The sequence below is a fragment of the Balaenoptera ricei genome, chromosome 6 (assembly GCF_028023285.1).
Source record: "Balaenoptera ricei isolate mBalRic1 chromosome 6, mBalRic1.hap2, whole genome shotgun sequence".
NCBI classification, from domain to species: Eukaryota; Metazoa; Chordata; class Mammalia; order Artiodactyla; family Balaenopteridae; genus Balaenoptera; species Balaenoptera ricei.
This window is the reverse complement of record NC_082644.1, coordinates 10,529,488-10,542,675: the sequence shown is the minus strand read 5'-3', so window position 1 is coordinate 10,542,675 and position 13,188 is coordinate 10,529,488.

The following is a 13,188-nucleotide window of genomic DNA, read 5'->3' as shown; positions in this document are numbered from 1 at the left end:
TGTTTAGAAGAAAAGTCGTCCAGGGCCTCCTGCTTGCCTGTGTAGCAGCTACCGTGGAGAGAGTTATTTTCACATTTTTTCTTTTCAGAATTAAGTAGAGGGAGGGAGGATTATTTAGGAGGGACACATATGCCTGTTATTGGTAATAATAACAATTTGCTGTTGATGTTCTTTAAAAAAACACGTAACAATTTTTCCTTGCAGAGTCCGAAGCCTCTGCATATGTTACCAAAAGCACGAGAAGGTTACCCCCAGACTGAATTAGGTGTTCCCGCATGTAACTCCCTAAACTTTTCCCTCTCATGGAATTGAGTACAGTGTTAAGATTATCTGCCTACTTGTTAGTTTCCTCATTAGAGGATAAATTCTGGGAGGGCAGAGGTTTTTTTTGTCTTGCTTATTGTACCCAGAATGTTCCTCACATAATGTGTGTTCAGTGCATTTTTGTTGAGTGAGGGAATTTTATGAAACCCCCCGGGGGTCGGGGCCTGTGTGTGGTGCTGGCTGTACAAAGGCACATAAGGCAGGCTCCTGGCCATCAAGATATTACAGTCTTATAAAAGAGACAGACAAGAGTGAGTACTCCATAGGGTAAGGAAGACTTCACAGAGGAATCGACATCTGAGTGAGCTTTGGAAGGATGAATAGAAGCTTGCCAGGAAGATGAGCTGAGGTGGGAAGGTATGCAGAAGATGTCAGAATCAGGTGCCAGGATGTGCTGGGATACACAGTTGTGAAGCTGCACAGGCCATTCCGAGAACTGGAGGTGATTCGGTATTACTGAAATATCTGTTGTGAATTTACGGAAGGAAGATGGATGGGGGGAAATACCCTTGAAGTGAGGCCAGTTAAGGGGCTTAGAAGTTAGCGTATGAACAATGGGGATTCATTAAAGGGATTTAACCAAGGAGGTCATGAGGTGGCTGCTGAAGGATGAACTGATTAGGAAAGATGAGAGCTGACAGGGCCCGCACTGGGGCGGTGGTGGACATGGAACTGTCTGTACACGAAACCGACCGGAAGGAGGTGAGAGGAGAGTCGAAATGACCATGTTGGGGGCAGAGCTGCCCTACAGCCCAGATTATTAAAATCAATGCAGATATTGGGTTCATTTTACACATACTGAATTTAGAAAACTGTGCACCCTTTTGGCAGAAAGGTCCAGAAAGCTACCAGCCATTCTGGGGGCTCAGAGAAGAGGCCAAGGATGGGGTGATCCTCAAATTTCCTCACACCTATGTTTAAAGAGACAAATAACCAAATTAACCTTTGGGTGGCTGAGATCACTTAGAGAAAGGATGAAGCTCGGGGAAGAAGGAGGCCAAGACAGAGCCTTGGGGAGTCAAACATGAAAGCGACGGAGGCAGGCAATCCAAGACGGTGAGGAAGCAGAGGTGCGGAGCACAGGCGGTGCTTCTTGGCTGTGCCTCAGAATCACCCGCGGCGCGTGTCACAGCACAGATCTTGGACCCCCTCGCGCACAGAGATTTTGATTCAGTGGGTCAGGGGTGGGTCTGAGAATCGCATTTCAGACGTGCTCCCATCCGGTGTTGATGCCGCTGGTCCGCAGGCCACGCTCTGGGTGGCAGTGGAACAGGCTGGGATGAGAAGGCAAGGGGGGCGGTGGTTGCAGGGTAGATTGAGGTTTCTGGGGATGTAACGACCTTGGGCATGTTTGTAGGTTGAGGTGAAGGATGTGGCAGAGACAGGGAGAGGTTGGACATCCTGGAGAGCAAGGGGATGATTAAGGAAGGAAATTCGCAGATTAGGAAAGAGGAAGGGTCCAAAGAAGATGGAGGCACCAGCGATGATGGTCCCAGTAAAAATGTCTATGGGCCATGGTGTCCCCTTTAAAAACCAAAGCCCCCTTGGGTAAGATGATTTTCTTGTAGCTTCCTCCTTTTCTATTTTTTTTTTAATCTCCCACCTCCTCCAGCTGCTGTTTACTGTCACCTTTCTGACTCTCCCACTGTGCCTAGGAGCCTTTGTCTCTCTGCCAGTATTCTCTCAGTGCTGTCACTTCCGTGTACAGAGCCATAAAGAGATGACTTGCTACAGATGAATGATCAGTAATGAATAGACTTTCAGCAACACAAGGCATTTCAAGGGTAAAGGAACGTTTCAAAAGCTGTTGGATTATTATTGCTAAAATTGTGTTTCTACCACCTTCTTGCTAGAACTGTCAAGCTGTTTGACAGCTCCCCTGGGATGTCAGTCTCTGGTATCGCAACCCTAGCAAAGCACAAAGACACAGCTCTCTCCCCTCTGCTAACCAAAGCCTGCTTCCTTGTAGCCTCAGAGCCTGCAGCCAATCTAGAAAAGCTTCAAAAATCACTTTGTACAACTTAAAAAAAACAACCACCACCCTGATTATAGCTGTGAGCAGCTATGGGCCCATGTGTGTCACACTGTTTGAGTTCAAGACAACAAAAATTTATTGAAGGCTCGTCATAGAACAAGCACCATGAGAGGCACTGAGATCCAAAGATTAGAAGAATACTGTTGGGATTGTGAGAGGGCCTTCATGTCCCTTTCTTTTCTGAGTCCTGAACCAGACGACAGAGGAAACAGACTGGGATTCAAATATTACCTTCTTTGCTGCTTAAGCTGGTCTGGAGGATGTAGCTGGGACCCGAGGACAAAACAGGAATCTCATTTCTTCCTGCATGAACTGAACTTCACCCCTAGACATAGGCTAAGTCACAGGAAACTGCTTTACCGCTACTGCATGAACAGAGAAGAAAGTATATGGCCTGTGGGATAGACATCTCCGAGAGAGAAACTCAGCAGGAGCATGGGCAGTGAGTGTGTAATGACTCTGTACCTAGTCTTATCAATCACAGAAGTAATTTTTTCTTCCTGGAGGAGGAATAAATAAGGGAAGTGGGCAAAGAATAGAAGCTGTCTCCTCAATACTGTAGACAGAGAAAGTTTCTATGTTCTTGACCAAAGCAAACTGGGGAGATGGGAATAGCATGGGTTCTCCTTCATTTTCCAACCATTTGATCTCTTAACTCATGCGTTTTATAATCAGACCTCTGGCCCACTGAGGATGGGGTGCCCTCCTGTGATACGTATGTCAGGAGCGATAAGACAGAAATGCCAGGGGTTGTATTCCAGGCATCAAGGGCCGTCAGCTCCAGCTTTCACAAGAACTTTCCCTCCTGTAGTGGCTTTGTGTGCCCGCCTGGGAACCAGTGGTGGGCTTCCCAGCTGTGCCTGCAGAAGGGTCCATAAAGGGACAGAACAGGTTCATTGATCAGAATAACTCCAGCACTGTGCTTTGCTCTGAACCAAAGGTTCATTTTCTATTCTAGTTCTCATCTCAAGAATGTCCAGCCATGTTTCGCTGTGAGCCCAAACTGTAGCGTCAAAGTACTCCAGTAATACCGTGACAGCAACATAAAATTGCCTTGAATTAGAATACTCCTCCCATGATTAAATTCCAAAAGGCAATTTAAGTTCCTGCCTCAAGAAGCTCTCAGTCTAATAGAATAAGACAGATGCTTAAACAAATAATTACAACCCAATCTGAGCATTTTAGGGTAAAAATAAAACCACAGCAGCTTAGAGGAGGCAGCATTAATTCTATCTGAGAGAGTGGGAAAAGGTTTCACTTAACTGATAGCTTTTCAAAAAACTATTTTGAAAAAATTTCAAACGTACAGAGAAGTTGCAAGAATGGTAAACATTAACTCAGATTCACCAGTTGTTAACGTTTTGCTGTATTTGATCTTTCTCTAGTTACACACACACACATGTGCGCACACACACACACTATTATTGTTACTATTAATTTTGCTGAAACTTTTTTTTAAAATTATTTATTTATTTATTTATTTTTGGCTGTGTTGGGTCTTCGTTTCTGTGCGAGGGCTTTCTCTAGTTGCGGCGAGCGGGGGCCACTCTTCATCGCGGTGCGCGGGCCTCTCACTACCGCGGCCTCTCTTGTTGCGGAGGCACAGGCTCCAGACGCGCAGGCTCAGTAGTTGTGGCTCACGGGCCTAGCTGCTCCGCAGCATGTGGGACCTTCCCAGACCAGGGCTCGAACCCGTGTCCCCTGCACTGGCGGGCAGATTCTTAACCACTGCGCCACCAGGGAAGCCCTGCTGAAACATTTTAAAGTTACAGACATCATCATCCTTTGCCCCTAAATACCTCGGGATGTATCTCTTAAGAACAAGGACCTTCTCTTAGGTAACCACAGTGCAGTTTTCAGATTCAGGAAGTTTAATATTGCTATAATGCTATTATATAGTAAAGAGTCCATTTTCTAATTTCACCACTTGTTCCAATAATGTATTTTATAGCAAATTTTTTTCAATCTAACATCCAACTTGGGGTTACATGTTATGTTTACTTGTCATATTTCTTTAGTCTCCTTTAATCTAGAACATTTCCTCAGCCTTCCCCTCCCTCCTTCCTTTCTTTTTTCATGATACTGACATTTTTAGATTATAGGTCAGTTGTCTGGTAAAACGTTCCTCAGCATGGGTTTGTTTGATTGTTACCTCATGGTTAGATTGCGTCATGCTTTCTTTTTCTTTTGAAATAATTTCAAACTTACATAAAAGTCAGAATTATATAGCCTTGCACCTTTTTTTAAGTTCCAAATGATTCTTCTCCAGATTCACCAATTTTTAACATTTTATCACATCTGCACTTGTTTTATCATTTTCTCTTTTCTCTTCCCTTTATGTGTGTTTGTATGTGTATGTAGGCGTAGACAGTAGTTTTTAAAAAAAAAATCTGAACCAGTTAAGATAGGTGTCACCCTTTAAGTGACAGCTTTTAAATTTTTTAAAATTTAAATTAAAATTGTGTATATTTAAGGTGTACAACATGCTTTTGTATGCATATACATACTGAAACGGTTATGATAGTCAAGCTAATTAACATACCGTTTCCTTACCCCAGAATAGTTAACCTTGTATTGTGGTGAAATCTAACCTCTTAGCAAATTTCCAGTATTCAATACGGTATTACTGACTACAGTCATCATGCTGTACGCTGGATCTCTAGACTTATTCATCCTACATAACAGCAACTTTGTACCCTTTGGCCAACATCTCCTTGTTTGCCCCCACCTCCACACCTCTGGAAACCACCATTTTACTCTCTGCTTCTATGTATTCGACGTCTTTAGATTTCACATCTAAGTGAGATCATGCAGTTTTTATCTTCCCGCGTCTAGATTATTTCACTTCGCATAATGTCCTCTGGGTTCATCCATGTTGTCACAAATGGCAGGAGTTTCATCTTCTTAAAGGCTGAATAATATTCCATTGTGTGTATCCATCAATGGATAATTAGGTTGTTTCCATATCTTGGCTATTGTGAATAATGCTGCAGTGAACATGGGAGTGCAGATATCTCTTTGAGGTACTAATTTCATTTCCTTTGGGTGTATACCCAGAATAGGATAGTTCTGTTTTTAGTGTTTTGAAGAACCTCCGTATTGTTTTCCATACGGCTGGATGAATTTACATTCTCCCCAGCAGTGCACAAAGGTTCCCTTTGCTCCACACCTTTGGCAACATTTTGTTATTGCTTGTCTTTTGATGGTAGCCATCCTAACACGTGTGAGGTGACATCTCGTGGTTTTGATATGCATTTCCCTGATGATTAGTCATGTTGAGCACCTTTTTTGTACTTGTTGACTTTGGCTCTCTGACCACTCTTTCTCTTTTGTACTTGTCGTTTTTGGAAAAATGTCTGTTTAGGTTTTTTCCCATTTTTTAATTTGGGTAGTTTGTTTTTTGCCACTGAGTTTTAGGAGTTCTTTATATATTTTTTATGTTAACCCTTATCAGATATATGGTTTGAAAATATTTTCTCCTAATCCATAGGTTGCCTTTTCAATTTATTGATTGTTTCCTTTGCTATGCAGAAGCTTTTTAGCTTGTTTATTTTTGCTTTTGTTGCCCGAGTTTTCGTTGTCATGTTAAGTGACAGCTTTTGAAAAAGTTCTTGAGGGGATGAAGAAGCTTGCCAGTTGGACAGAACAACTTGGTGTGGGAAGGGAATTACAACCAGAGGGAGCAGCACGCGTGGAGATGTAAGCCAATATGTATATGATGTAGCTGGTGAAGAGTCAGTATTTTAGAGTAACCAGGATGGGGGAGAAGGGACAGGAAGGCAGTTGGACTTTGTTCCATATGACAAAAGAAACGTTGAAGATATTAAAGCAAAGAGATGATAGCATCATATTATTTTCTAGAGAATTTAACTGTAGGGCAATTTGGAGGAGAAAGGGCAAAAGAGACCAACGAGGTGGACATTGCATTAGACCAGGTGATGATGAACGCCTGAAGGAAGGGAATGCAGGGGAATCTTTGCTGAATTCCAGCTATGCGCTGGCCATTTTGCGTATGATAGCTCATTCAATTATCACAAAAACCTGAGGTCAGAGAGGTTAAGTAACTTGGCCAATAGTCTTGGTAAGTTTATGGCATAGTTAATATTTGAACCCAGGCCCATGTGGCTCTAAAGGCCACTCTGAACTACCCTGGGGTCATGAGGGACGGAACAGGTCTGAGAGGTGGCCATAGGATTCTGGATATCAAACTCTGATAGCCAGTTGGACACAGTGGACAAGGGAGACAGGAGGATAACAGTTGATGTTAATGATGAAAATGGGAGAATTCCCTGGCGGTCCAGTGGTTAGGACTCCATACTTCCACTGCAGGGGGCATGGGTTCCACCCCTTGTTGAGGAAGTAAGACCCCATGAGCTGTGCAGCACGGCCAAAAAAAAAAAAAATGATGAAAATGGTTACTAAGAAGAAAAAGAATTGGCGAAGACAGAGAAAATGGTCATTTTCTTAATAGTCTCTATGACTTTGGTTTGGAAGGCTGGGTTTGTGCAATACCTAGGACAAGATGTCTAGTGGGCAGTTTGGCTCAAGAGCTCAGAAGAAAGGTCTAGGTTAAAAGTAGAGATTGGGCTGCGTTCACCCAGTGGGGTGGGTGCTGAATGAGAACAGAAGATGGCTAAGGGCGGAACCTGGGCACATGGACACTTAAAGGGTGGTGGAGAAAGAAGATCCAGGGAAAGAAAAGAGAAAGAGTGGTGAGAGAGCCAAGATTGGGCCATTTCAAGAATGTAGGTGACTAGGACTACCACGTATTCTTTTTTGTTTGTTTGTTTTTTATTATTATTTTTTTTGTTTATTTATACTGCAGGTTCTTATTAGGCATCAATTTTATACACATCAGTGTATACATGTCAATCCCAATCGCCCAATTCAGCACAACACCATCCCCACCCCACCGCAGTTTCCCCCCCTTGGTGTCCATATGTCCATTCTCTACATCTGTGTCTCAACTTCTGCCCTGCACACCGGCTCATCTGTACCATTTTTCTAGGTTCCACATACATGCGTTAGTATACGACATTTGTTTTTCTCTTTCTGACTTACTTCACTCTGTATGACAGTCTCTAGATCCATCCACGTCTCAACAAATGACCCAATTTCGTTCCTTTTTATGGCTGAGTAATATTCCATTGTATATATGTACCACTTCTTCTTTATCCATTCATCTGTTGATGGGCATTTAGGTTGCTTCCATGACCTGGCTATTGTAAATAGTGCTGCAATGAACATTCGGGTGCATGTGTCTTTTTGAATTACGGTTTTCTCTGGGTATATGCCCAGTAGTGGGATTGCTGGGTCATATGGTAATTCTATTTTTAGTTTTTTAAGGAACCTCCATATTGTTCTCCATAGTGGCTGTATCAATTTACATTCCCACCAACAGTGCAAGAGGGTTCCCTTTCCTCCACACCCTCTCCAGCATTTGTTGTTTGTAGATTTTCTGATGATGCCCATTCTAACTGGTGTGAGGTGATACCTCATTGTAGTTTTGATTTGCATTTCTCTAATAATTAGTGATGTTGAGCAGCTTTTCATGTGCTTCGTGGCCGTCTGTATGTCTTCTTTGGAGAAATGTCTATTTAGGTCTTCTGCCCATTTTTGGATTGGGGTGTTTGTTTCTTTAATATTGAGCTGAATGAGCTGTTTATATATTTTGGAGATTAATCCTTTGTCCGTTGATTCGTTTGCAAATATTTTCTCCCATTCTGAGGGTTGTCTTTTCATCTTGTTTATGGTTTCCTTTGCTGTGCAAAAGCTTTGAAGTTTCATTAGGTCCCATTTGTTTATTTTTGTTTTTATTTCCATTACTCTAGGAGGTGGATCAAAAAAGATCTTGCTGTGATTTATGTCAAAGAGTGTTCTTCCTATGTTTTCCTCTAAGAGTTTGATAGTGTCCAGTCTTACATTTAGGTCTCTAATCCATTTTGAGTTTATTTTTGTGTATGGTGTTAGGGAGTATTCTAATTTCATTCTTTTACATGAAGCTGTCCAGTTTTCCCAGCACCACTTATTGAAGAGACTGTCTTTTCTCCATTGTATATCTTTGCCTCCTTTGTCATAGATTAGTTGACCATAGGTGCGTGGGTTTATCTCTGGGCTTTCTATCTTGTTCCATTGATCTATGTTTCTGTTTTTGTGCCAGTACCATATTGTCTTGATTACTGTAGCTTTGTAGTACAGTCTGAAGTCAGGGAGTCTGATTCCTCCAGCTCCGTTTTTTTCCCTCAAGACTGCTTTGGCTATTCGGCGTCTTTTGTGTCTCCCTACAAATTTTAAGATGATTTGTTCTAGTTCCGTAAAAAATGCCATTGGTAATTTGATAGGGATTGCATTGAATCTGTAGATTGCTTTGGGTAGTATACTCATTTTCACAATGTTGATTCTTCCAATCCAAGAACATGGTATATCTCTCCATCTGTTGGTATCATCTTTAATTTCTTTCATCAGTGTCTTATAGTTTTCTGCGTACAGGTCTTTTGTCTCCCTAGGTAGGTTTATTCCTAGGTATTTTATTCTTTTTGTTGCAGTGGTAAATGGGAGTGTTTCCATAATTTCTCTTTCAGATTCTTCATCATTAGTGTATAGGAATGCAAGAGATTTCTGTGCATTAATTTTGTATCCTGCAACTTTACCATATTCATTAATTAGCTCTAGCAGTTTTCTGGTGGCAGTTTTAGGATTCTCTATGTATAATATCATGTCATCCGCAAACAGTGACAGTTTTACTTCTTCTTTTCCAATTTGTATTCCTTTTATTTCTTTTTCTTCTCTGATTGCCCTGGCTAGGACTTCCAGAACTATGTTGAATAATAGTGGTGAGAGTGGACATCCTTGTCTCGTTCCTGATCTTAGAGGAAATGCTTTCAGTTTTTCACCATTGAGAATGATGTTTGCTGTGGGTTTGTCATATATGGCCTTTATTATGTTGAGGTAGGTTCCCTCTATGCCCACTTTCTGGAGAGTTTTTATCATAAATGGGTGTTGAATTTTGTCAAAAGCTTTTTCTGCATCAATTGAGATGATCATATGGTTTTTCTTCTTCAATTTGTTAATATGGTGTATCACATTGATTGATTTGCGTATATTGAAGAATCCTTGCATCCCTGGGATAAATCCCACTTGATCGTGGTGTATGATCCTTTTAATGTGTTGTTGGATTCTGTTTGCTAGTATTTTGTTGAGGATTTTTGCATCTATATTCATCAGTGATATTGGTCTGTAATTTTCTTTCTTTGTAGTGTCTTTGTCTGGTTTTGGTATCAGGGTGATGGTGGCCTCATAGAATGAGTTTGGGAGTGTTCCTTCCTCTGCAATTTTTTGGAAGAGTTTGAGAAGGATGGGTGTTAGCTCTTCTCTAAATGTTTGATAGAATTCACCTGTGAAGCCATCTGGTCCTGGACTTTTGTTTGTTGGAAGATTTTTAATCACAGTTTCAATTTCATTGCTTGTGATTGGTCTGTTCATATTTTCTGTTTCTTCCTGGTTCAGTCTTGGAAGGTTATACCTTTCTAAGAATTTGTCCATTTCTTCCAGGTTGTCCATTTTATTGGCATAAAGTTGCTTGTAGTAGTCTCTTAGGATGCTTTGTATTTCTGCAGTGTCTGTTGTAACTTCTCCTTTTTCATTTCTGATTTTATTGATTTGAGTCCTCTCCCTCTTTTTCTTGATGAGTCTGGCTAATGGCTTATCAATTTTGTTTATCTTCTCAAAGAACCAGCTTTTAGTTTTATTGATCTTTGCTATTGTTTTCTTTGTTTCTATTTCATTTATTTCTGCTCTGATCTTTATGATTTCTTCCCTTCTGCTAACTTTGGGTTTTGTTTGTTCTTCTTTCTCTAGTTTCTTTAGGTGTAAGGTTAGATTGTTTACTTGAGATTCTTCTTGTTTCTTTAGGTAGGCTTGTATAGCTATAAACTTCCCTCTTAGAACTGCTCTTGCTGCATCCCATAGGTTTTGGGTCGTCGTGTTTTCATTGTCATTTGTCTCTAGGTATTTTTTGATTTCCTCTTTGATTTCTTCAGTGATCTCTTGGTTATTTAGTAACGTATTGTTTAGCCTCCATGTGTTTGGATTTTTTACGTTTTTTTCCCTGTAATTCATTTCTAATCTCATAGCATTGTGGTCAGAAAAGATGCTTGATATGATTTCAATTTTCTTAAATTTACTGAGGCTTGATTTGTGACCCAAGATGTGATCTATCCTGGAGAATGTTCCGTGCGCACTTGAGAAGAACGTGTAATCTGCTGTTTTTGGATGGAATGTCCTATAAATATCAATGAAATCTATCTGGTCTATTGTGTCATTTAAAGCTTCTGCTTCCTTATTTATTTTCATTTTGGATGATCTGTCCATTGGTGTAAGTGAGGTGTTAAAGTCCCCCACTATTATTGTGTTACTGTCAATTTCCTCTTTTATAGCTGTTAGCAGTTGCCTTATGTATTGAGGTGCTCCTATGTTGGGTGCATATATATTTATAATTGTTATATCTTCTTCTTGGATTGATCCCTTGATCATTATGTAGTGTCCTTCTTTGTCTCTTGTAACATTCTTTACTTTAAAGTCTATTTTATCTGATATGAGTATAGCTACTCCAGCTTTCTTTTGATTTCCATTTGCATGGAATATCTTTTTCCCTCCCCTCACTTTCAGTCTGTATGTGTCCCTAGGTCTAAAGTGGGTCTCTTGTAGACAGCATATATATGGGTCTTGTTTTTGTATCCATTCAGCAAGCCTGTGTCTTTTGGTTGGAGCATTTAAACCATTCACGTTTAAGGTAATTATCGATATGTATGTTCCTATGACCATTTTCTTAATTGTTTTGGGTTTGTTTTTGTAGGTCCTTTTCTTCTCTTGTGTTTCCCACTTAGAGAAGTTCCTTTAGCATTTGTTGTAGAGCTGGTTTGGTGGTGCTGAATTCTCTTAGCTTTTGCTTGTCTGTAAAGCTTTTGATTTCTCCATCAAATCTAAATGAGATCCTTGCTGGGTAGAGTAATCTTGGTTGTAGGTTCTTCCCTTTCATCACTTTAAGTATATCATGCCACTCCCTTCTGGCTTGTAGAGTTTCTGCTGAGAAATCCGCTGTTAACCTTATGGGAGTTCCCTTGTATGTTATTTGTCGTTTTTCCCTTGCTGCTTTCAATAATTTTTCTTTGTCTTTAATTTTTGCCACTTTGATTACTATGTGTCTCGGCGTGTTTCTCCTTGGGTTTATCCTGTATGGGACTCTCTGCGTTTCCTGGACTTGGGTGGCTATTTCCTTTCCCATGTTAGGGAAGTTTTCGACTATAATCTCTTCAAATATTTTCTCTGGCCCTTTCTCTCTCTCTTCCCCTTCTGGGACCCCTATAATGCGAATGTTGTTGCTGTCTTCATTTCTTCTCATTCTTTTTTCTTTAGTCTGTTCCGCAGCAGTGAATTCCACCATTCTGTCTTCCAGGTCACTTATCCGTTCTTCTGCCTCAGTTATTCTGCTATTGATTCCTTCTAGTGTAGTTTTCATTTCAGTTATTGTATTGGTCATCTCTGTTTGTTTGTTCTTTAATTCTTCTAGGTCTTTGTTAATCATTTCTTGCATCTTCTCAATCTTTGCCTCCATTCTTATTCTGAGGTCCTGGATCATCTTCACTATCATTATTCTGAATTCTTTTTCTGGAAGGTTGCCTATCTCCACTTCATTTAGTTGTTTTTCTGGGGTTTTTTTCTTGTTCCTTCATCTGATATATAGCCCTCTGCCTTTTCTTCTTGTCTGTCTTTCTGTAACTGTGGGTTTTGGTCCACAGGCTGCAGGATTGTAGTTTTTCTTGCTTCTGCTGTCTGTCCTCTGGTGGTTGAGGCTATCTAAGAGGCTTGATGGGAGGCTCTCCTATAACTACATCATGACCATCGACTAAGCAAGCAGAGAAGAGCTCCTGAGAAACGCCGTCTGCTGTATCTCTTCCTGGAGTAAACTCAAATCGTATATCATTAAGTTCCTTTCTGGAGTTCCTTAAACGTGAATGGATTAAATGCCACTACCACGTATTCTGCAGAAGAATTCCGGAAGGAAAAGATTCATTGGGATTAATGACTGGGGAAGTCACTAGTTACCTTAATGAGAGCCATTTCAGTAGATTGGCGGGAGCCAGCCTTCTTGGGTTCAAAGAGTGAATGGTGATGGAGGAAGTGGACCCAGAGTAGAGATGACTTTTTTTTTTAAATTAATTAATTAATTTATTTATTTTTGGCTGTGTTGGGTCTTCATTTCTGTGCGAGGGCTTTCTCTAGTTGTGGCAAGCGGGTGCCACTCTTCATCGCGGTGCACGGGCCTCTCACTGTCGTGGCCTCTCTTGTTGCGGAGCACAGGCTCCAGACGCGCAGGCTCAGTAGTTGTGGCTCACGGACCTAGTTGCTCCGTGGCATGTGGGATCTTCCCAGACCAGGGCTCGAACTCGTGTCCCCTGCACTGGCAGGCAGATTCTCTACCACTGCACCACCAGGGAATCCCAGAGATGACTTTTTTAAGAATTTTGGTGGATGATGATGATGATGGCAGTTAACATTATGAGGGCTTACAATTTGCCAGGCACTGGGCTAACGATTTACACTCATTATCCAGGATAATCCTTACCATACTCCTAAGAGGTAGGTGCTATTATTATCACCATTTTCTTTCATTTATTTATTTAGTTGCGCTGGGTCTTAGCCGCGGCATGCGGAATCTAGTTCCCTGAGGAGGGATCAAACCCAGGCCCCCTGCATTGGGAGCCTGGAGTCTTAACCACTGGACCACCAGGGAAGTCCTTATTATCCCCATTTTTTGATGAGGAAATTAT